The sequence below is a fragment of the Numida meleagris genome, chromosome 11 (assembly GCF_002078875.1).
Source record: "Numida meleagris isolate 19003 breed g44 Domestic line chromosome 11, NumMel1.0, whole genome shotgun sequence".
NCBI lineage: Eukaryota > Metazoa > Chordata > Aves > Galliformes > Numididae > Numida > Numida meleagris.
In genome coordinates, this window is record NC_034419.1 from 240756 (window position 1) to 265218 (window position 24463).

Sequence of the window (24463 nt, forward strand, 5' to 3'; positions counted from 1 at the left end):
TATCTCACAGTATCTGGTCTGCTTTCTAAAATCCCTTTTGCTAGTGTCCTTTCAGATACACTTGTAACTTGTGCCTTGGCAGCCACTCATTGCCTTTGAACGCTCTTAGAATCATAGAATGGCTTGGGTTGGAAAGGACCTCAAGGATCATCAAGCTCCAACTCTCCTGCTGTAGGCAGGGCTGCCAACCTCCATATGTAATACTAGACCAGGCTGCTCAGGGTCCCATCCAACCTGGCCTTGAACACCTCCAGGGATGGGGTATCCACAACCTCTTTGGGCAGCCTGTTCCACTCTTCTTGTAGACTACTTGCTCCTGGGGCAGTTTTTGGTGATGCTGTGTTTTGCTGATGTGTTTTTGTATGCTTCAAAATCACCTTGACCAGAGAGGATGAAACCTTCTCTTACATGAGAAGCCTTCATTCCTCTGAGCAATCCTACTGGATGAGTAGGACTAAATGTTTATACCAAGAACTTATGCTCCTTTTCCTTCTCCGCTGAGTTTTTCTAGTAGTTAACATTGCTTTATTTCTGTTTTGTTCTAAATATTTAAAATGGACTTCTAAATACAATTTTTATGGGCCTCTGCTATAAGAGCAGGGAGTTGGGCTGTGTCTGAACAGAAAGATGCATGGATTTCCCTCTTTATTCAGTGTGCCATTCTCCCTTTTAGCCTTGCATGCCCCGTTTCCAGGCTCAATTTAGTTGTTTTTAAAAAAAGAGCCTTATTTCACCAGAACTGGGACAATTAAACTCCAGCTTGCATCACTAGAGTCAGCAGGCTGCACAACTGCTGCTGTGGGGTTGCTGATGTCTGCTGCAAGTATGCATAAACTGATCGAACTGATTGTGATAAGCTAGTAATGGCCACAGGCAAGCAGACTGTGCTGGGCTCTGCAGTGCTCCTGGAAGATGAGCAGTGCCGGCAGCTTTGCAGAATGTTTGGAAAACAGCCTAAGCTAGGCTGTCTGGAGATGGTGGTGAGGGCCTGAAGCATTCTGCTGCTGGATTTTCCAGTGCTGCAGCACACCCATTGATTTGGGGCATGTTTTTCTGCTCTGTGTATTGACTTGAAGAACTGGAATTTGCTTTTCCTCAATTACTGTGTACAGGGTCTGACTGTTATCATCAGAAAGGGGTGGCAGCATGGCTTCTGAGAAATTCAAAGGCTTTGACTCATATAGGACCTTTCAAATCACTTTAAAACATCTAACAGTGGTTTACAGCCATAGCATTACTGCTTTCATTTTTGTATTCAAAGAAACTCTCAGACTGAAGGATAAAAAATAAACAAAAAAATTCTTGGATCTGCTCATCAAATTCCATCAGAAGCACTCACCACCCATGTTAGTTTTGAGCTGCTGTGATAGCTGGTCAAAAAGTCTTGGCAAGAATTTCAGTTGAGTACAGGACTGAAAGTCTGGAGCTTTCCAGGCATTGATGCCTTACAGGTTTCTGTAAGAGTAGAATAGAATTTTATCTGTAACCTTAAATAGAAGAGATGTAAAATAAGCCAGGCATTTGTAAATGTAAACTATCAGATTACAGTAAAGATATGCATGTTCCCTTAATATATTAATACTCAGGAAAAATGGTTTCTTTCTGAACATACAACTCTTAGCTATTCTTTGTCCTTTCTGTTATCAGTGCCTTCCTTATTTTCTGTGGCTATAACTTTGTGTATGCAGTTTCCACAGAGAACTAATATCCTCTCTTTTCTGGGACTCTGGAAAGCACCACAAAAAGTCAAACCAATCCTGCCTCCTTGTCAAGATTCTCTCTTGGAAGAATGATTATTCTGGGCTTAATTTAGAGGATTCAAGTGTGGAAGCAAATGATAAGAGAACAGATCATGGCCAGTGGTTTCACTTGCCAGCCAGCTGCGTTTCTTAAGCACCCAGAACTCTCCCTGAAAGTTACTGATGATACAATTAATGGAAATGGCTTGTTGATCTTTTCATGTAAAGCTCAGCATCCAGAGTTACTGTGCACAGCTGGCCTTCTAAGGTGGCTACTTACAAGTCCCAAGCTATGCAAACTTTGGGCAGTTCCTCTTCTCTGCTTGTTGTGAAATGCATCAGGAGTGTGAACATATTTGGAGGTTGTTTTGGGGTACTTTTGCACGACACTATTGTGGTTTGTCTCCTTAACCATTTTCAGAGAGTACATGCTCCAGTTTTGCTGCCCAAACAGCAGAGGCAGCTTACTAACTCTTTGGCCAGAAAGTTCAAAAACACTCTTGTTCTTAGAATCATGGACTTATCGAATCACCAAGGTTGGAAAAGACCTCCAAGATCATCCAGTCCAATTGTCCATATACTGTCAATATTTCCCACTAAACCATGTCCCTCAGTACAACATCTAAATGTTTTTTGAACGCCTCTAGAGATGGTGACTCAACCACCTCCCTGGGCAGACAGTTCCAGCACTTGAACGTTCTTTCAGAGAATAAATTTTCCCAGACTGCTGCTTTTGTGCTGTATTATATTTCAACTGAGCCCCTTGCCTCACCTCCAGTCCCATCATATGGGCTGACATATAGGGCCCTCCATTCCCCTCAGAAGGGATCCACCTACTACAATCACCCTTCTTGGTGGAGGCAGTCTTGAGGCATGGAGTTGACTCCCTCGCCCTAGACAACCTCATGGGTGGACTTCACTCACTTCTCCCTCAAGTTCCAGAGCCTCAACCATATTACGCAGAAGCACCTGGGGAACCGAAGTAGGTGGGGACAGGGTTTGCCTATGATGCTGGCCTGGGACCTGTTTCCACTCCTCCTCTTCTCTTAAATCCCCCTCACTCTGTTGGCAATGAAGGGTATGTCATGTTGTAGCTCCTTGAAGGTACCACAACAGCCCCTGTCTGTACCTGCCCTGAGTCTGCTGTTAGCTCTGACTTGAGTAGGAAAGCTGAGTTTGCAAACAGCATGACCTTATGAGGCATCTGAGCTTGGGCAGACCCGTAACAGAGCTCATGTAGGTAACTCACTATTTGCAAAGCTTGCAAGGAAAGGAAGTCTCCAGCCATAGATGAGAACAGAGCTTGTGGTGGCTGAAGTGTGATGTCAGCTGGGTGTCTCAGCTGGGTGTCCCAGCTGGGACTGGGGTGGGAATGCCATGCATTTGCATGCAGATGGAGCAGTGCCCTTGCCAGAGCCTAGAACTGCTGCCTGCATCTGCCAGCAGTGCAGGATTACTCTGTGACTCTGTGACCATCCGCATGAGGAGTGCACCCTGGGGAAAGATGAGGAAAGGGGTGACCCAGCAGAACTATAACACTATGCCTCTTCTGTTATGTGCCTTGTGCTGATGCTAGCTGAAATTCAAAAGTGGCCACCTGAGTTTTTGCTCATGTGTGTTCTCTCTAGCCTGAGCTTGTGTGTGCAGGACCCTGGAGGGAAATCCTCCTCAGGGGCTAGGTTCTATGTCCTCCCTCCTGCCCTCCCCTCATTGCTTGTTCAGTTGTAGTCCTGATGCTTTTCAAGGGGAAGGTTATATGAGGCACAAGCTAAGGTGCTCAAAAACGTGGTGTTGATAATTGTGCAATGGGAAGCTAAGGATGTTCTCTGCCAGGTGAGTGAGTTACAGAAGGAGTGAGGGCAGTCTGTCTGTCCCAGTCTTCCCCAGTGCCTCTGCTGGGACCTGCTACAGCTCTCCCTGGTTTGAATTTGCAAAACACCTTCTGTATGTTATTTCACAGGCTGCTGCCTGATGCTGATTGGGTGTTCTTGGGATGCTTCTGCATTGCCTGGAAGCTGTGGTCTTTGAGTTTTCATTGCCTTTTCAAAGGCCCAGAGTGGCACAGCTGTGCTTTCTGAACCGTTTGTGAGGCCTGGAAGCTGCTGTGCTTTGGTGCAGCATCGGTACCTGGGAACGCTCATGGTGGTGGATGAGGAGAAGAGGCAAAGGATGGAAAGCAAGAAGGATTAATGTACTGGTGCAACAGGAGATGTTGGGAGGAGCGAGAGAGAGGTTTTTCAAATGCAGCAGCTCTTTCTTCTGTGCTCTTTTCTACCAACCTGGCAGCAGCCTCAGCTCTCACATGGCTCTTTGGGACCAGGCCCAAAGCTTTAGTGAAGGCGAATGGGAGGTGGTGGTGCTGCGTTCCTGGGTCTCAGGAGCCCTTTGTTTCTCAAGGCTATCAGCTTTCTCTGAAGAGACACATCATCACCTGGACCTGCACTCAATAAAAGATTTTGAAATCTTTCTTTTGATGCGTCACTGCCTTCATCACTCAGCACAAGACCTCTTTTTTTTTTTTTTTCCTTTTCCTGCTGCAGTTTCACCCACCTGGTGTCACGACCAGGGATGAGACAACAGAACCATTTGAGGAATGCATTTTCCTAGAGTAACTAGCACCTTCAAAAGGACTCAGCTGGAACAAAGATAAATGTTTCCCTCCCATGTACAAACTGGGCTTTATTTCATTTAATCACTGATGGTCTCAACTCTTCTGCTGTGATCTGGCTGCTCCCCTTTAGAGCCTGTTGGTGTCATGGCCTCAGCTTATTACCTGTGGTGGATGCTCCCCTGGGCAGGCATGGGCAAATGTATGGGCTCTGCCCTCTGATCTCCAATGCTCTTCCAGGTCCGCACATGCGTACGTCTCTGGAGAACCAGACAACCTCAGTGATTAGTGCAAACTGCACTACTGTATTGGCTGCTTACATTCAAACTCTTGGCACTGATGCCTAATGGAGATACACAAACATAAACTAATTTGGGCTTTCAGATGCTTTGTTAAAAGTTTGAGAGGAGGTCCAGTTTCTGTACTAGTTGATAGCTTATATTTTCTCCAAAAGGCATGTCATTTCTGTCAGTGGAGCAGCTGCGCAGTATGTAAGTGCAATAGGTGAGGTGGCCCAGCCTGGCTCGTGAGTAAGGATGTTTGAACAGCTGGTGTTCTCTTAAAACCCTGGTGAAATGAAGGTGCTTGCAGAGTTAATGTTTGACAGTGCAAGAACTAAGTCATGCATGGTGTTAACCAAAGGAAGAAGTCATACGAAGGGGTGCGGTGAGGTACCAAGCCAATAGGCAAAGCAAACAAATGATGAATGAGAGCTAAAGCAACACTTCAGAATGTACCTAGAAGGAAACTTCTGAGAAGCTATCTCCAGTCTCTGATTATCTTGCTACTTCTGGGTCAGGGAATTATGAACATGATGAACTGTGCAAGATCAGTAATAAAAAAATCCACTCACCTTGGATCTTGCAATTTCTGCTGTGCAAGCGAACAGAATTTCACCTGACTGCTGGGAAGGAAAAGCTAGTTAAAGAACTGTTATGTAATTGGCTTAGGTTCATCTTTATCTAGTAGTCAGCAGCAGACAAGTGAGCCTGGAAGGAAAAACTCTGGAGAGATCATAGAATCACCAAGGTTGGAAAAGATCTCCAAGATCATCCAGTCCAACTGTCCACCTACCACCAATATTCCCCACTAAACAGCATGCCGTAGTACAACATATAAATGTTTCTTGAGCACCTGCAGGGATGGTGACTCCACCACCTCCCTAGGCAGCCCATTTCAGCGCCTGACCACTCTTTTGGGGAAGAAGTTTTTCCTAACATCCAACCTGAATTAGAATCTGAAAGATACAATCCCTGTTTGCCATACTCCTAAACAGGCCCATGTTGTTGCTTAGGTAGCTAGAGCACCACATGTTAGTTAGCAAAGGTGTTCTTCAGGCAGAAGGGAGGTTGGCTTTTTCTCTGTGTCCTGCATGGGCATCTGCGACTGCCTGATGTCCGGCATAGTCCCCTGGGATACCCATGTGTTGCCTGAAACCTCCCTCCTCATGCCTGTGGTGCCTCCAGAGCAGGCATAGCTTTGCATCAAGGTCAGGAGACCTCGCTGTGGCCATTCTGGGGGAGCATGCACTAGGTGTTTCCTGGGCTGACAGCTCCCCCTTAAAAGCTTTTTGCTTAAGATCTAACAGACAAAAATACAGTGCCTGTTACTAAACTACTAATAACTGCCCTTGTCCTCTTCAGTCCCTATCACTTCTCAGTCTGATATGGTCAAGTTACTGAATCAGTGCTTTTAGAGGCTGCATTCATTTTATTTGTGACCATGTGCAGTCCTGGAGATGCAAGCTGCCAAATATCTGTCAATAATCAACCAGAAGATATCTTATCTTCTTTTTTTTCTAACTTGGCCAAACACAATGTAAAGGCTAACACACCATGAATAACATTGTCATAAAAAAACAAACACATCCTCTTTAAATCTGACCCAGCTGTTGCTACGCTGAATTTATGACAGCAATATATAACCAAAGAAGAGAGTGTTTTCAAGAAGAGAGTTACAAAAACACTGTGCTAGAAGTTGTGGGTCCAGCAAGAGATTTGTGCTTTCTGGCCTATGGGAGGCCAGCTGGAAAGGAGAGGTGCAGGAAGTGATGATGACTAAGGGGCTTCGCTTTGTTTCTGCCTGCAACCAGCCAGTTGTGCTGGGTGTCTGACCTGGCACAGCCAATGGGATTTGCAGTCTCCATGTTCAGTGCAATGGCTGTCCAGAAGAGCAGTGCTTGAGAAGCTTAATTTCACTCTCACTAATCTAAGTTAGCTCTTCTTCCGTTTTTTCCTTCTGCATAATGAGATGTAGATAACGCACTTGATATGGTGACTGAGATGTTAACTCCTCTGCATTAAGGGAACCAGAATCCCCACCAATTTCTGAATGAATGTGGACTTGAGTTCAGCCTTCTGGTCATCTTCTGGTCAAGCCTCATTTTGTTGGCTCTTGTTTCTTTGATGGTTTTTCCTCTTCTCCAGATTTTTCTCACGTTATGTATTTACGGGATCTGAAAAATCTTAAGTTAGTACTTTTCCACTCTCAAAATATGTCACTAAAATAATAGTTTAAATAAATCAATAGAAATTGTCTTTCATTTGCATAATTCTGGTGTTTGAAACTCAAGGATTTTTTTTTTCTTGTAACAGATACTCTCTGGGCATCCCAAAAGTGTGATTGCTATAGGCCCACGAGACTTTGGGGTCTGAACTCAGATTCACAGTGTTATGGTAGAGAATTTTGCCTTCCAGAGATTGCAGGCTGCTTAGGTACTTGACTAACAATGAAGATATATTGATATCATGCTCTGGAGAAATGACTGCTGAAATAAACCATCAATTAAGTGTGTGACTTCCTATCATCTGAAGGGGTCTGGGCAAAATGTACAGCCACCAAGTAGCCGATTTATTTGCAATGTTGTTGCAGCTGCAGTAAATCTCATGTCAGCTGTAACAAGTCAAAGGCAAAGCTCTTCAGGCATGCTGCAAGAATGATTTTTGCTGTGATAGGAAAGCCTTCCCATATCGCAGGCAGTAAGAACTGCAGAAACACTCGGAAATTAAAAATAATTTGGTGGGAGTAAATAGCAACAAATAATGTATTGGGCTGGGATGGGGGGGGGATGGGTTTGTTACCAAATTTACTGCTGGTTTGCCTGCTGCTCTTGTCATATTTTTCCTTTCTTCCAAGTGTGTTGAGTATGGTATGCATGCTTTCCAAAGATAAGGGATTTAATTTTGTTTCTGCTTCAGAACATACATCAAAAAATGGCTATTCCTCCCTTTTCCATCCCTAGTGGCTCATTTACAGTGTAGTTAGCTAGAATGTGTAGCGGTGCTATAGGCCTCCATGGCTTCCAGTTGTGTCTGTTCCTTGTCAGCTGGAATATACAGATCCCCCTCTTCTCCAGCATAGACTGCTGGATGCAATGTTGCAATTTCATTTTGAGGGAAGGGAAAGACTTGCATCTCCTTGCATGCAAGAAAGCTAAAAGTGCCATGAGATTTGAGCCTCTCGATGTTAGCTTTCTGACTTTTCTTATTTCTGGCTTCATGATTCATTATTCTGATCAAACCAATTTCCAAGCAGTAAATAGCAAGAGGGAAAAATGTGTCATGCTGATAGCATGATAAAAGCAATGACCCTCAGCTGAGGGGAGTGTGAGCTAATTCCATTGCAAAAGAGATGGCTCATCCTGTTATGTAGTGTCATGCCACCAGGACTTCAAGGCAGGGAAGAGATGAGAGAAAGCACGGAAGGAAGATAAAAGAATGAGGCTCTGATTCAGGCAAGTGCATGTACCACTCCCAGCAGTCCTCTCAGCGCGGGCACATCTGAATGCAGGAGAATGGATGTGTCCCACACCTAGCCTAGCACATGGGCCCATCACAGTGGGTCGCAGCAGTGGCTCTTGCCTGGGCTTTTTGGTTTTCTCATGGCCTGGGTTGCCAAACATACCTGCATATTGGTTGCTAGCTCCCCAGTAAAAAATATCAGATCAGCGCTGAGACTGGCAGTGATGGCAGGGCTAATTCTGTACACCTTCAGCATGTTTCTGAGAGTCTTCAGCCCTCCCACAGGAGAAGACAAGACTTAGGTCTCTGTGCTCAAGCACAAGGTATTTTGGTTGCAGCTCAGGAGATGCTGCCAGTTTCTCTGTGAACATACCTTGCAGTCTGGGAGCCAAGGTAGCTGTGCAGTAGCAGTGTAGCTGTCACATGCTCATTTGCCTAATGAGCCTAAGCCTTCAGAAAGCAACCAGTAAAAGTGAATGTGAAACTAAGCTTTGACTCCATGGATTCAACACACCAGAACTGGGCTTCAGGTGTGAAAGAGCAGAAAAAGAATCTTGGTGAAGCATAGCTGCCTGGGTTGGGGCCGTTGGCTGGCTGTTCAAGTTTTGGTTAGCAGCCCTCTCCCATTACAGTTTTGTTGCCCTCTGTTCTTATTCATAGTGCCAACTTCATCTCACGGTGGCTTTCTCCAAGGTAAACCCATTGCCAGCAGCTTGCAGTTCTTAGAGCAGGACCCAGCTCCCTTGTACATTTAGGGTTCCACCTAGTCGCTTGCTTTTGTCATCCCTCTGCATGACGTGCTATCACCAGGCATCTTATCAACATTAGCACTGCCTTGAAGAGAGCTAATTTATGCGATAAAGGCTTAGTGTTCCTTTCTAAAGCTGCACCAGCACTTCTTGCTCAAAAATAAATTACAGGATCAAAAACTTGCAGGACATTTACCTTGGATAGTATTGTACTCTTGTAAATGGTGTAGATGACATATATCTCTTATCATGGTATAATTTAACCAGGAAATAAGGTATTGCATATATTGAGTATTTCATATTTTTATTATGTGGAGTTTATTATTTCAATGAATAACTGAGATTATGCAGCAGTGCTATTCAGCAATAAGGAAGGTGACATTGCTTGGCTAAGTCCATTGGCCCTTAGTGAAGTCTCAGTGATGACTTCTGAGCTGGAAAGGCAGCCCTGCTGTTGCTTCCTACCATATGAGGAATGTAGTATGGTGGGAAAGCCTGCCAGGTTGTCCTGACAATAGCAGGACTTGAAGTGTTACTGGTTTGTTTTTATGAATGAGCCGAATCTCTCCAGTTCCCTTTTAAAAACAAGCAGTTTGAGCAGTCTATTTACAGTGAGATTTGTATTTAAAAATGAAGGACATTTCTTCATCATCTTCCACTTCAATAATGAAAAGCACAGCTACAGTAAATTTTGGAGAAGTGTTACATCTCCACAGAGTTTTGGTTCAGTACAGAGAATGCCCTTAAACTTGACTTAATTTGACCTTGATTTGTTGATGTTTTCCACCTGCAAAATGTGTCAGATAAGGCTGAGAAGAAGAGAGGGGGAAAAATGCCTAAAATTAAATTCCCAGGTTCTGCAAATTGGCATAAACTGCCACAAGACTGTACATCTAATCTCTATTTGATTCATGGTGTTGAGCAACTCATTTGGGGATATATTAACCTTGCACAGATATGTTTGTCAACTGCTCTTCTCTTTGCTGTGGATTTGGGGTTTTCAGCAGTGGGAGTAGATGACTTGGCAAGAGACAACACTGGTGCCTGGAGGGTTCCAGGAGTCAGATTATGGAGAGATCTGTCTAGAAAGATGCAATTATAATTGATCTAGCCCAGGGCAGGAAAGTGGATGAGGCTGACTGTGTTGGAGGGCCATTCCTATGCTCTCCTTGCAATGGTCTGTCTCACCATGTGTGCTGACCATATCAGGGATGGGTGAGAGAAGGTGGGAATGCTGTGACAGGGTCTGTGATGGGACACTGGGAACAGGAGGGAGGCTGAATTTTTACACAGTCTGATAGTGATAGCACAAGGGGGAATGGTTTTAAACTAGAAGAGGGGAGACTTGCTCCCTCTTTTCTGTTTTTCAAAATGGAAGCATGCCTCTACCCAAAGAGGTTAGAGACTTGTCTATTCCTTTATTGGCAGTAGCAGTGGCTGCAGTGCGTAAAACAAGCATGCAGGGATGCTTCCTTTTGAGGCATGTTCTCCAGGTCCCTAGTGGAGATGTGGTTTGTGGTGTCTGTCCTCTGCTTTGTAACTTCTGATGGGCTTTTCTGTGAATTTGTCAAATTATTTATTGAATCCTTGTAAGCTCTTGATATCACTGGCATCTGATGACAATTAGTGGATTTATAGGTTGTGGTTGAAGCCTTCTGTAATACTCTCTTTTCCTGGGCTGAAAAGTCCTGAACTGAAAGCTTTAATCAAGCGTGTTTTCTGGCAAAGCCCATGCTTCTGAATCTCCTCATAGTAAGGTCTCCTCCTTTTGCTTTTGTGTTAGAAGAAGGTGAACTCCGAAATGTCAGTTTGGAAATGCTGTGTTTGAACGCAGTGGTACGAGTCAGTGCTGTATTTGACCGGCTCTGTTTACTGAAATACACAACTCCTCATAAGCACTATTAATTTCAAAGGCTACCTTATCTCATTAGCATCTGAAAGAGAGGTGTCTTAAAGGGTGTTTGCACAAATATGAGGTTAAAGTAGTGGCATTCCTATAGCTGCATCACAATGGCTGTAACTGCACGGTTGTTCCTGATCTGCCTTGACATCTCAACAAAATTCTGTTAAGATGCTGTTTTGTGCCAGGTGCTGGCTTTGTATCGTTCTCTCCTCATTATTACCCCAGAACTGAGCGACTCTAGGCCCTGCAGTTGTACAGCAGGCACCTTCATGCTGAAACAGCAGGGAAATGTGTTGGTTTTGAGCTAGGGTCCAAAAGCTAAATTACAAAGTCCAAACCATGCTTTTGTCTGGGAGCCTCTGCCCTTGGCCCTGTGACGGAGATTCTTCAGCTGGATGCCCGTGACAAGCATGTGTGAAGAGATTGTTTCCCCTTTCAGGAGAAGAGAATACCTTCATATCTGCCAGGGAAGCTGTTGAGAAGTGACCATTCTATCTCTGAGCAGCAGACCAGGAACATAACACGGTCCATTATTATTAATAATAATTACTAAAGAAAAAAAAGGCAGATTATTTAAAAGCAGATTATTTAAGTTAACCTTTATTATCAATAGAAGAGCAATTGTTATTTAATCGCAGATGACACCAAGCTGGCAGGAAGTGTCGATCTGCCTCAGGGTAGGAAGGCCATAGACAGTGATCTGGACAGGCTGGTTTGATGGGCTGAGGCCAATGGGATGAAGTTCAACAAGACCAAAATGCACACTTCTGCAAAAGATCTGTTTTTAGCTTGCCTATTGAAAATCCAGAACTATAGCCAGTCTGATTATATTCTGTCTACCAGACGGAGATAATTCCAAGGTGTTTCATATAGCATCGCTTACTTCTGAGGTAGTTGCTGAATGGCCAGTAATGCAGACCGCTGTGGATCTTGTTATGCATAATAACCCCAAACCGTTATATCATGTTTTCTACTCATAGATCCTCAAGCACTTTGCAGAAGTATACTTACCTGTGTTTTCAGAGGACAGAAGAGGCATGCAGAGTAAAGATATTTATCTGAAGCGAGCCAGTGGTGGGCTGTGGACTAGTTCTTCCTAGTTCTAGTCTGTTATTTTCCATTAGCTGCTTCTGCTGCTCCAAGGTAGCTGATCAACTATTTGGCTTGCAGAGGATAGGGAAAGTTTCTAGATCAATCTGATGAAGATCCTTAATGAATGTGAAATGAATGCAGAGAGGAACTCTTAATGTGTGGCATTGGAAATGAGTGTAACTGATATTTGAGTGAATGCCTAGGCTGATTCTGTCCTGCAACTGGCAAAGTGCATGCTATTTATTGTGAGAATGAGGCCTCTTTTGCCTCTGATGAGAAAACCCTGCCACTGCTAGACCTATCTTCCAACTAGCGACTTTTAGGGTGAGGTAAACTTCACTTTGTGAGACTTTCCTGAGGTTTCCCCTTTACTCCTGCCTTGAGTTTTTCCATCCTGGACTGCCAGAAGAACAGAGCTGTGCAGCAGACTGAACCTGCTGAGGACTGTGCCCTGATGTGCGGTGGCCATCTCACTTGATGGGAGGATGTGCTGTGGGCAAGAGTGAGATGCTGCCAATATGTCTGCTGAGGGACAGGGCAGATGGGGCACTTCTGTGCTAGATTTAATAGCAAAATGTGGGATGAAAAAGGTTTCCCATTCAGAGTAGTGGATTGTCCTAGGTTTTGGCACAGACTGGTGAAAGAGAGCAGGATGCTAGTGCAGGTAACTGGATCTTTGATTTGCTTAGATTTTCCTTCCTTAAGGCAAGGAGCAAATACTGGCAGCTCAGGAAAAATGACAAGTCACTTACTAGCAGCAATATTATTGCTAGCTTCTGAATGGCAGCAACAGAAGCATTTACCTGTGTATAAGAAAAGATCTTTGAGAGAGATGGGACGCAAAGGGAGAATCATTGGTTTCAATTTATAGATGCAGAGTTGAACAGAGAGAAGGTAAGTGACCTGCTCCAAACCAGCAAGATGATCTGTCAGGGGAGATCTGACCCTGCTCCAGTGCCACTGCTTGCAGACTTGATGCAGCTTTTCATCTCTTACCCTCCTGCAACAAAACGTGCTCTTGGATCTGGTCCATCAGCTAGGGAGAGGCTCACAGCTTGCTGTGCCAGGGCCTCTGCCAAGTGGCTCCATTAAGAATTGCTTTCATGATTACAGTGCTTATGCAAATGAGGAACAGGCTTTTGGGAGGATGTTTATATAACTCGGATCCTTTATCTGGCTTGGGTATTTCCTCATCACTTGCATTGAAGAATTGTCTTCCTTATGGCTGATAAAACTAAGCTGCTAAATCCAGCTTTGTGTAACCCTGTTTACCTTCTGCACCAAGTTAACCTTTATCATATTTGCAGTTGTGTTGGGAAAGTAGCATAAACAGAGGTGGGTGGTGGAGGCAAAGGCTAGCCGGAGAGCGCCAGCAGTGCCCTGCTTGCCAATGGCCACAGATAAGAGGAGATGTGTGCCAGCCAGAGAGGCGTAGAGAAGTGGTTGCTGAATTTGTGCTGGTGCTAAATTCCTTCTTATGACTTACATTTCAGTATAGCTTTTCCTTAGTCGTCTATCTGCCTTTGTCTGTAAAATTCGAGTAGCTTAATATAAACTCCTCCACCTACCTTGCTGCTAGCAGGCTAGTGGCAGTACTTAACCACTTCTGTTGTAGGTAAGAAAACAGATTTAAGTTGTATTGCTTTTTGCATCAGTACTGAATTTACCCTGGAGCTGTCCATGGAAGCTGAACGTGGGCTGTATCTGACTCTGCCTTCATCAAGTTAGTATTAAGCCTGTGTTGACAAACATCCTTGTATCTTCAAAACGTGTTTTATTTTCAACTTGTTTTAAGTATTTACTTATAAGCTGACACGAATAAACCAAAAGACATGAAGAAATAAACGCATGGGCATCTTTGGTGATTCTGCTAGTTGTTGAGACTTGGCCCTCATAACAGCAAACTAAGTGCACCAAAATGAATGTCTTCTACCTTCTGGTTACAGCTCTGGTCTCATCTTTACATCCATGCTTGTGATTTGTGGTTGCTGTATCAGTCTGAGATAAATACTGTGTTCACTAAAGGTGGCTGAATATACAGACTCCCTGCATTCGGCAGGAGTGGAGGTGAATGTCCCTCAGTTCCAAGCCTTGGATGTAGCTTAGACATGGAAGACATGAAACCATGGGAAATTTCATACCAAGAATATCCTGCATTTGAACAAAGGCCAATTATTTTGAACTCTTACATGCCTGATGTGCTGTTAGCAGTGGGAGAATGACTTGTATATGATTCCTGTTTGGACGAAGCCTTGCACAGCCCCATGTCAGAGGTAATGTGGCTGATGCGAACAGGAGGAAAGAGGTAGAGCAAGAGAGCCCATGCTCACCTCTGCTCCTGCTTCTTAGCTGTGTAATGTATTTATTGCCAGTGGCTCTTTGGAGAGAACTGCTTTGTTTTGTTTCCAAGACACCTGGAGCAGAGCAAGGGTGAAGCTAATAGGCTTCCCAGAGTAGCATTGCCCCTTCCTGCTTGCTGAGTTTGAAACAGACTTGTGCTTAATCTATTTGCTGAGCAAAAAACTCCAGCTCCTTACTGTATTAGTGGACTATAACAAGCCTAGTCTAAGTGGTGAGCTGTATGGGATTTTATCAGCAGCTAATTTGCTTTTGTAAAAATCATTTAAGAGAAGTTGCATCCCAGAAAATGCAAGCTCAGTGGAAATTTTACTGTTCTGGACCTTGGAGGTTTTTCAGAGCAAGCAGCAGCCAAGCATATAATCCCATCTTCTCACATCTGTGACTTTGTCCTTCCGTCTTGGCATGAGTTTTATCATGAGGTCTGTGTTCCTCCTGGACTGGCTCCTTTCAGATGCTGGTGGGGACTACGATGGTGGGATGCTATTGAAGAGCAGAATACTTGTAGCTGTTAAGTAACCAGTTTCACTTGCAAAGAAGGCCCAAATCTGTATGGAATGGTTAATAGTTGCAGAGATCAGATATTGGCAAGGCTAGGCTTAGCTATTGGTTTGAGTGGTGAAGTGGTGAAATTGTGTGTAAATGTCAAGGCTCAGTTCTGAAACTGTAGAGGTATGGTCCAGAACCAGCCTCAAACTTTTGCCATGAGGCTGTGAAATTCCTGGTGGAATGCCAGTGTGAGATACAGAACATTTCCAGAATCAGCCTGCTAGTTGAGTGAGAGAGACATTTGCTTGTTTCTATGACAATTACCATTTTGTTTCCAGGCCTGTAAGATGCATGTCCAAGGGAACAGAATGAAATGCAAGCTAGCCACAAATGTTTCCATGATTTTTTTAAAATTTTATTTTTATTAGAAAATGTTGTTGAAATTGAGATTTTTATAGGAAAGGATAAAACTTAATGGATTTCCTAGTCTGAAAGTGCTTCTGAAAAGTTTAAACTTGTCTTCACATAATTCTCCTTTTTGTGAAGAGGGGCTTTGTTCCCCTTCTCCCCTCCTCCCATTTGGGCAGAAAGAATTGCTTTGAAATTTCATTTTACTTGTAGTTCTAAGAAGTTCCTTAAAAGAATGGCAATCAAGTGAGAGTAAAATGTCAGGTCTTTGTGGTTGTTTCTTTCCAGTGCTCCACTTTGGGATACTGAGCCGTCACTGAGGTCTGTCCCACACAGCTGATGGCACCTTGTCCAGAGCAGAGCCCTGTGAATGCACTGATGTGGATGCAACGACCTCTGTCTCCTCCTCCATTCTGCCAAAGGTATGGAGGTAAGAGGATGCAGCTGCCTTAAGTTGCATAGGGGATAAACAGGAGCTGAAAGGACATGTGTCCCTTGATATGAGAATCATGAGTGAGGTGTACCAGTGTGCTTTTCCTCATTCCTGGGTGCTGGAGAGAGCTTCCAAGGCTGTTCAGAGCTTCAGCAAGCTACAGAGGACTCGATTTTGTTATGTGATTTAACCCTCTATCATTCATCACAACTGACTTTTGTAACTCTCCTTAGTTATTCTTTAAATTGTTCCTGTCCTGAGGATTACTAGAGCTGCTCCAAAACATAACAACCCGCAGACTGTAACAAATCCTCACTCTTTTTTTTTTTTCCTGTGCAAGGTGTAATGGAAGTGCTTCCCTTTCCTACACTTTATTCAGCTTGCTTTAGGTTTTCTTCTCCTGCTGTGCACCTGCTGGCCTATGTATTAGAAGTGTTCCAGCCAGCTCCTTGCTGTGACCTCTGGTGAGCAAAATGGTGCCATCCTTTGATTATGCTGTGCCAAAGGATTCCTTACCTCCTAGATTTTTTCTGTTTGTGTGTGTATATATATGTATGTGAATAGGTATATTTGTATTTTTGCACTTCTCAGCATGTGTGAACAGGGCAATTCAGCTTCCCAGCACTGCCATCCCGATACTGTGTTGTGGTCCGTACAGCAGTGTTTATTCCTCTCCCTAATCCCCATCTCTGCTTCATCCCCAGACATATACACTGTCCAATTCACTGCTCATAGTCTGCACTGGTATGGGAGCTAGGGGGTTTGTGCAGCTTCAGCTGGGAGAAACAGTTGCACACAAACATCTTACACGCTTGTGCAGTCACAGTTCTGCTTTCTAGACAAAGCTTCATTTGCCCTCTGAGCAGTGATGTAACAAAATTGGTGTTTGGCTTCCAGCCTGCTTTTAATGAGGTTGCTTATGCACGTGAATTTAGGCACACCATTAAATGTTTTGTGTATGTGGCTAAAAATTCTGTAAGATTAAGTCTTAGTCTAGGTATTCTATTTTGACCTGAAGAGAAAACCTGCATCTTTCAAAGCAAGCCACCCTCATAGCAGAATTTTAAAGTGTTACTCTCAAAATATGGAAAGCTGAAATATTCCTTAACTCAAGAGAGTAGAAGCGCAGAAGAAAATTGATGATGAACCTGTATTTACCTGTGTGTGCATTCAACTTTTATGAGAACCAGTTCTCATGTTGAGGAAAGAGTTTAGGTTTTGTATCTCTTCAGACTGTTTCTCTTCTCAGACTGCATGAGAAGGTACTCACATAGTCAGTGGACTTACAATGACTGTCTCTTCCTTCATTGAAGGCCACTTCATTGAAGAGCCATTGACGGGAGCTATTTTCAATTGTCATTGGCCTGATAAGCAGGCTGCTGAAGTCAGAAGAAAGGCTTCTGTTGAGCGTAATAGATCAACAATGCAGGTTGGATTTGCACAAACATGTTTCAGTTTTGCTCTCTTTCATGTTTGTTTGCAGGATATAAGGGCTTGAGAAAGCAAGTTGTATGCATGTGAGTCACTCAGCGTGTGAAGTGTTTGCACAGTCATCCCAGGATTTTCCACCTAGTCTTTGAGTTGGGTTATGGATCAAAAGCAGATGAGTAAGTTGCTTATGGGGGCTGCCATGTCTGTCTGTTACAGACTTGTCTTCCATTTCTGAACAGGCTGACCTGTTCATGTGGGGTCTGGAAACCTGACCTGACCTTTGCAACCCAAGCCCTGACCTGAGAAGGTGTTTGGGACAAGTGAAGTTAAATGATGGAAGGAACTCTTGTTTTCTTGCTTAGAAAGGACTTGCTTGCTTCCTGACTGCAGACATGCTGACAGGTCATAAAATATGAACAGCTGGTGAATGACAATAGAATTCTCAGTCTCTCATCTGTTTCTTCCATCTGTCCCATGCCTGATTCCTTTAGTGATTTCAGGTGCATCCTGAGAGATGCAGTCTAAGGCTGCCATGAATCTAAATTTTACCAATATATGCAGGCCTGACTCCCCACTGGCACATCTGTCTTGCTGCCTGCCAAGTGTGCATAGCTTAAATGACATTACTGCTATGCAGGAGCTCTCCTTTAGCTCACTACACAAAGCTGTAATGAATGGATAATTTGAGACCTTTATCCCTTGCTTGTGCTTAGCTGTTATCTTAACCCACCTGCCTTTGAAGCGCAAAGACAGCTCTTGCTGTTGCTTGGAGCATTCACAAGGTGAAGAGGGCTGTGAGTGTGTCTTCTAACTGTCTGCTGTGGCTTCCTCCCAGATGGCCCACCTTGAGTGCTGTCATTGACAGAGAGGCTGGAAGGCATTGCTCATGACATGCGTGTGCATCTCTTGTTGGAGGATCAACAGGCACTTAAGAGTGGCCCAACAGTGAAATGCAGCGGAAAGTGAAACATGGAGTTTGTAGCATCCCTTTCAGAGTAGCCAAGAACAAGCCACAATCCTATTTTTATAATTTTTCTCCTTTTTCCTTGTGTATCCTCCACGATGTTGACATCTTCACTGCAACTGGTCTACACACAGAAATGGGATTTATCCTGAGCGTTCATCTCCCTCTTACTACAATCTGATGATGTTTATTCTTCTAAAAAATGCCTACATTGGCTATGGGCAGATAAGATCTTGCACTTAAGTAATGCTTCCTATTCCAAATGGTTACCGAAAAAGTGACAGGCAGGCAAAGAAAAACTTTGCTTGGCTTATTAGGATGGGAAATGAGGAAGGATTATTTCTTGCTTAAACTTCCAAAGTGACTGAACAAGCAGCTACTTGCCTGTCTTCAAGATACAGGGAATAGATCCTCTCCCAAGAACAGCTACAACATCTTTGGTGGTGACTCCTGTCTGGGCTGTATGTGCTGCTTCACACCAAAGGCCAGTCCCTAAAGTAGCACAGCATCCTGCTGCTGTGCTTGTGCATGGCCTCAGTATTGACTGCTACACCGGTTCCCAAAGAGCTCATGTTCTCCTTGGGAGCTGTGCCCAGCAGTGCCCACAGCCTGCCCTGCTGCGTTGTTAGAAGGCAAGTCCTAGCCTGGGCTCAGATGGTTACAGGCCCTTGTTGCTCTCAGTTCCCAAGACTTCCAAGGTAATGCTTTGGCATCCCCCACTGAGCCAGGTGCCGCTCCCTCTATCCCCTTGGCTTGCTTCTCTCTATGTTAGAGAGTGTTTTGATGTTATCAAGCTTGCAGCTGGGGAAGGTAATGTTGAATCTCTATGGGTTAGGATCAAAGGAAGGCCTGACAAGGCAGACATCCTAGTGGGGGTCTGTTGTAGACCGCCTAACCAAGATGAAGAGATAGATGAGGCATTCTATGAACAGCTGGCTGAAGTTGCGTGATCGCCAGCCCTTGTCCTTATGGGGAACTTCAACTTCCCTGATATATGCTGGGAATACAACACAGCACAGAAGAAGCAGTCTAGGAGGTTTCTAGAGTGTATGGAAGATAACTTCCTTCTGCAGCTGGTGAGAGAACCTACCAGGGGAGGTGCCCTGCTAGACCTGCTGTTCACAAGCAGGGAAGATCTGGTGGGAGATGTGGAGGTCGGGGGCTGCCTTGGACAGAGCGACCATGAAATGGTAGAGTTCTCAATTCTTGGTGGAACCAGGAGAGGGGACAGCAAAACTGCTACCTTGGACTTCCAGAGGGTGGACTTTGAATTGTTCAGGAGACTGGTAGGGAGGGTCCTTCGGGATTCAGTCTTGGAGGGTAAAAGGATCCAGGAAGGCTGGTTGCTCCTGAAGAAGGAAGTCCTGAAGCTGGTGGAACAGGCTGTCTCCCTGAGCCACAAGATGAGCCAGCGGGGAAGGAGACCGGCGTGGATGAACAGGGAGCTCTTCCTGAGGCTCCAGCAGAAAAAGAGAATCTACCTCCTGTGGAAGAAGGGACAGGCAACTCGGGAAGAGTACAAAGGATGTGCAGGGAGAAAATTAGAAAGGCAAAGGCCCAGCTTGAACTCAGCTTGGTTGCTGGGATAAAAGGGAACAAGAAACTCTTTTACAAATATATTAACAGTAAGAGGAAGACCAAGGAGAATCTCCATTCCTTACTGGACGCGGCTGGGAATGTGGCCACTGAAGACAATGAAAAGGCTGAGGTTCTCAATACCTTCTTTATCTCTGTCTTTAAAAGTCAGACCAGTTATCCTCAGAGTACTCTACTCTCTGACCTGGCAGTCTTGGATGGGGAGCGGAACAAACCCCCCACAGTTCAGGAGGAAACGGTCAGAGACCTACTACTCCACCTGGACTGCCACAAGTCCATGGAGCCAGACGAGATCCATCTGAGAGTACTGAGGGAGCTGGCGGAGGAGGTAGCCAGGCCGCTTTCCGTCACCTATCAGCACTCCTAGTCAACTGGAGAGATCCCAGAAGTCTGGAGACATGCCAGTGTGACTCCCATCTCCAAGAAGGTCTGGAAGGAGGATCCGGTGAACTACAGGCCTGTCAGCCTGACCTCGGTGCCAGGGAAGGTGATGGAGCAGATTGTCCTGAGGGAGATCACTCTTGCTCCTTAGAGCAGTGGTCTCCTACAGTTAGGATGGCACACTCTTACCTTTCCTTCCAAGTCTGTCATTAGGAAGAGCATCCTTAGTGCATGTGGCATGTGAACATGTTCCCCATGGGAGAAATGCCCATGGATCATCCCAAGGAGATGCTGAAGGGAGCAGCAGCCTCCTCGGCTGTCTCGGTAGGGCGGCGGCCCAGAACGCACTGTAATTCAAGGAATGATCTTGCTGTAAAGTGTAGGTTTCAAAGACTCATTTCTCCAAACATTTGGAGTTCAAGACATTCTATCCACTCTCTATTGAAGGGAGAAAAAAGTGTGCCAGCACTAAGTTATTCTAATTTAAAATGATAGAATTGTAGCATGAATGTTATTTTACAATAAATTTGGTTAAGACCAAGATGTGATATTTATACCAGCTAAACACCAGCTATAAAACCTACAGCTAATGGTTCTGGCAGAATACACACAAACTACAAGAGGAAATGGTCTATTAAATAGCTGAACTGATGTAACAGACTTGTGTGTAATGCTTGAGAGGAATTAGAATGTGAAGTTGGAGATGTAACCAGATAACATTGAACAATGAAGTGTAAAAGTTGAATATTAACAAATGATGCAACTAACTCAAAACTATCTTGGCAGGTACTAGTCATTCCTATTGCAAATAAATATTTCAGGTCTTGCCTGAGAAGGCCAGTATTCATGTTCCTCTGTAGTAACGTTTGTGATTATGGGCTAAATTGAAGAAACAAGATCCTATACTAAAATGTAGGCAAAGTGCTTAAGGAAATAAAGCGTTTAGGACTTGTGAAACACCTGGAGTAGCATACAGGGATATTACAAAAATACTTTTAGATGATGGTTATATACTGTACAGGTCTTGACTTTTAAATCATCAACCTAGTAGGAAAGTTCAGGGGTTATACAAACCTGGATTCTCTGTTCTGCATCTGTGTATATAGCAGAGAGCAAAGCCATAAGGAATATTTTCCACGATGTGTGGAAAAGTCAAATACTTTAAAGTGAAACTGCATCTTGGTCCAAAACCTAATGTAGTAAGTCTGAGGGAAGGAGACAATTTTGTAACAGAGGTGAAGAGTATAGATTGGAGATGGTGGTCATTACCATGAGAAGGAATATGGCCTTTTTGTATGTACTTAGAGCAAAGTGCACTTTTAATTAAGGTATCATACATCAGCAGAATTGAGAAAATCTTCAAAAAGTCTGTGCTGCTAACGTGCATTTGCTGTTTACAAAATGCAGCTAATCCTAGTGAGTGTCAGTAGTCAATATTGTCTAGAGTGGTAAAGAGTGAAAACAAATTATTTGTATTTCAGAACTCTCCTACCACCATGAAGAAACTGTGAACCTTACATAAAGAAGCAATCTAAACACATAATTTAAGAATACTGTTTTACTAGCTGCCAGAAGAGCGTGGGCTTTCATACAAAAATATTTAAAATATGTTTCTATATTACGTGTACTGGGTACTTTTAGGTACATTTTTTTACCTGTAAAATATTGTCCACTATAACATTTTCCTGCATTTGGCTGAAATCTCTGAAGGATTATTTAAAAAGAAAAAAAAAAAAAGAACAACTGTAAGGCATAGAAGCCTGTATTCCTTCTCCCAATTTCTCTGGGGAATCCTTCTCTATCTTTTCCCACCTCTTGGTCTTGATGGTATCGTAACTGTTCACTTTGTCAAGCCCAGCAGGGCCCTAATGGAAGTTTTTAATTCTCATCCACAAAAGCTGGACTTCTGTGGGAGACTGAGCAAGTTGTTTGAAAATCAGGGAACGGTGCAATGATCATTGTAGTTGCTTCTGTGGTGTTATTCACCAGGTGCAAGAATGAGGCAAAAGGTATGCAGACACTTGTGGTGAGTGGATGGAACTGCTTTATGAAACAGCCCAAACTGTCGTCAGATACTGATTACTGTGGGAAGTGATTAGGATGGATGATCTGGGCAAAGTGGGATTATCTAGCAGAGGTAAAGGCAAGAACACCTTTCCTGGAGGTCAGAATGGCTCTCTGGATGTAGGTTCAAGTGAGTGAGTTAGTGAACCGTCCTGATGTGGGGTCAGAAGAAAAAGCCAGTCCAGCCCTAGGCTCAAGTGGAAGCTGCTTATCTCTCTTTTTGTTTGGCAAAGCCCTCATTGCTGTGGGGTCCTGGGCTGTGTGTGGGCATCATTGTTTGTCTGTCATGCTTCCTACTTGTAGCATGATGTTCTGATACAGGCACTCAGCTTACTGCAAACCTGGAGGAATTGTCTAGGTGTGGGGTGGCAGAGCCCTGGGGCAGATGCTCTGTGGACAGTCATGGAGGAAGCTTTTCTGCAAGGGTTCAAGCTGTTTTATTAGGGAGAGTGATGTTGGTGGCTCCCATGTAATCTTCTCACCTTGTGTTTGCCAGTTCATGCTATATGGTTCTTTGGGAGTAAGGCAAAGGCACAGGGAAAATGGAACCTACAAATGACTCAGCTGTGTATGTGGCCCTCAGTAGCCACACGTGGCTGGTTGGAGCCGTGTGAAGCTTCTTCCCAGCTCCTTGATGCTTGCCCATTCTGAAGGTATCTGGGCTTGGGACCATCTGATGTAAGGCTTGATGTCTATACGATTGGTAAGATTTGTCCCACAGCATGTTGGAAGTGTAACCTGGTAATAGAGTTAATTAGCTTATTTGTTAGAGCATACTTTGTGAAAACCAGTGCAACCTTTTTTCCCTGTCAGGCAAATAACTACAGCTAAATAAACTGGAGATAGTGTATGCCATTTGGAAATATTCAGAAAACCAGTTCACAGTGCTGCTCCTCCCTGTAATTAGCTGGTGAAGGCAATCACAAGAGAGGCACCATGACCATGTTTCAGATCCTCTCCACATTAAGATGCAGAATATGGGTTTAAATGTCTTCTGTCCCACAGAACAGCCTTGTCAATTGGCTGCTGGCTATTTGTGAAGGGTGCTTCTGCCTCTCCAGCCAAGCTGCTTGTGGAGGTGGGCACAAGTGGCCAGAAGGCCTTGCTGAGTCCTTCACCTGGCACATTATTTCTCACCCGCCCCAATCATGGGACTTTTTAATTAACCTGAACAACTTGATATTTAGGCAGTTTGCTTCAAAGCCCTTCTTTGAATGAGGCAAAAGGGAGCTTTGACTCTTTCCATGTATCCTATGTCATGGTCTCTTGTTTTATTAGGAGAAGAGGACAGCAAAAGGAGCATCTCATGAAGCCTGTTGAAAGTATCCTCAAATGGAGCATTTTGTTTTGTCAGTTGCTGTTGTTTCCACTTCGTGCAAACTTCCAAAACAATTTGCTTCCAGATTAAAAATAAAAAATTAAAATCAGTCACTGGTCTGAAAGAAGACCGGCACATCTCTGGTGTGCTGAAATAGCTGTCACTGGGCAGTCAAGCCATTGCAAAATGTCCTGTTGAGCTGCATGTGTCTTAGCCATAAATAGATATTTATTCCTCTCTAATTACCTCCGTGCTGCTGTTTACTCCCAAATACCTTGGAGCACTATTAAGTAGTAGTAACTATTGATATGTGTGGGAGAAATTAAGGGTAATAGGTAGCTTGTTAGGAGAGCTTTGAGAGGAGCTCAGAAAGGGATTTTGTATTATACAACACATAAAGCTTCCCATGGGTGCATCTGAATGCAGACTTGCATCAGGGGAGTTAAGAGGAGAATGGTTTGGTTCTTGGTTATTGGACTCTCTCAATTCAGTAAGTGGAAGACTAATATTTACAAGTTGAACCTCTGTGGTTTGTTTTATTGTTTGTTTTGGATTACTTTTTACCCAGAGGTCTTTGAAACCAAGTGGAAGATCCAGAAAGGCTCTGAGTTGAGCCCTCCATCTGGCCATGGGCACATGGAAGTGAGCCACACATCCACCCAAAGCACAGGCTTCCTCCACACGCCACAGCAAGCCCCACATCTACCAGTGCTGTGCAGAAGGCAGTGGAGTGATGCTCTGAGTTGTACCTCGCCACAGGAAAGGCCAGAAAAATAATATTTTGGTGCTTGGATTCTTGCAGTTCATAGCCTGCCATGTTTGGTTTTCCTCTAGCTGCTTGCATAGTGAACCTGACAGTATGCAGGTCACTATAAAGCTAATAACTTAACTAGTTAATAAGGACCAGTAAGTTAAATATGTGCTGTGCATACAGCAGCACTAAGGGATGGGATTTAGTGATGAGGCTCAGGTTCTGTCAGTGGCTGGACTTGACGATCTTGAAGGTCTTTTCCAACCTACATGACTCTGTGATTCTGAGTGGGATGAAGATGCAGAAACTGCTTAAGGTATGGTGCTGGATGCTGCACTGGGCATCCAAAATCACCTGTAACTGACATTCTGTTTCTCTCAGTATGCTGTGCAGAAGAGGACACATAAGAAAGGTTTCTTGCAAGAACCTCTGGAACTGC

At 44.1% G+C, this 24463-nt stretch overlaps 1 long non-coding RNA gene across 6 annotated transcripts in view; it reads left to right on the forward strand.

Moving 5' to 3' along the window:
• The window catches only part of LOC110404684, a 130070-nt gene that overhangs the window by 82949 nt on the left and 22658 nt on the right, over window positions 1-24463 (forward strand). For 5 of the 6 annotated variants that reach the window (XR_002442454.1, XR_002442452.1, XR_002442453.1 and 2 more), the window contains exons 2-3: window positions 15375-15516; window positions 17003-17126. This is a non-coding gene — a long non-coding RNA (uncharacterized LOC110404684). Of the gene's footprint in view, window positions 1-14323; window positions 14612-15374; window positions 15517-17002; window positions 17127-24463 lie in introns of those variants that run through there. The other variant, XR_002442455.1, reaches the window with a different exon arrangement.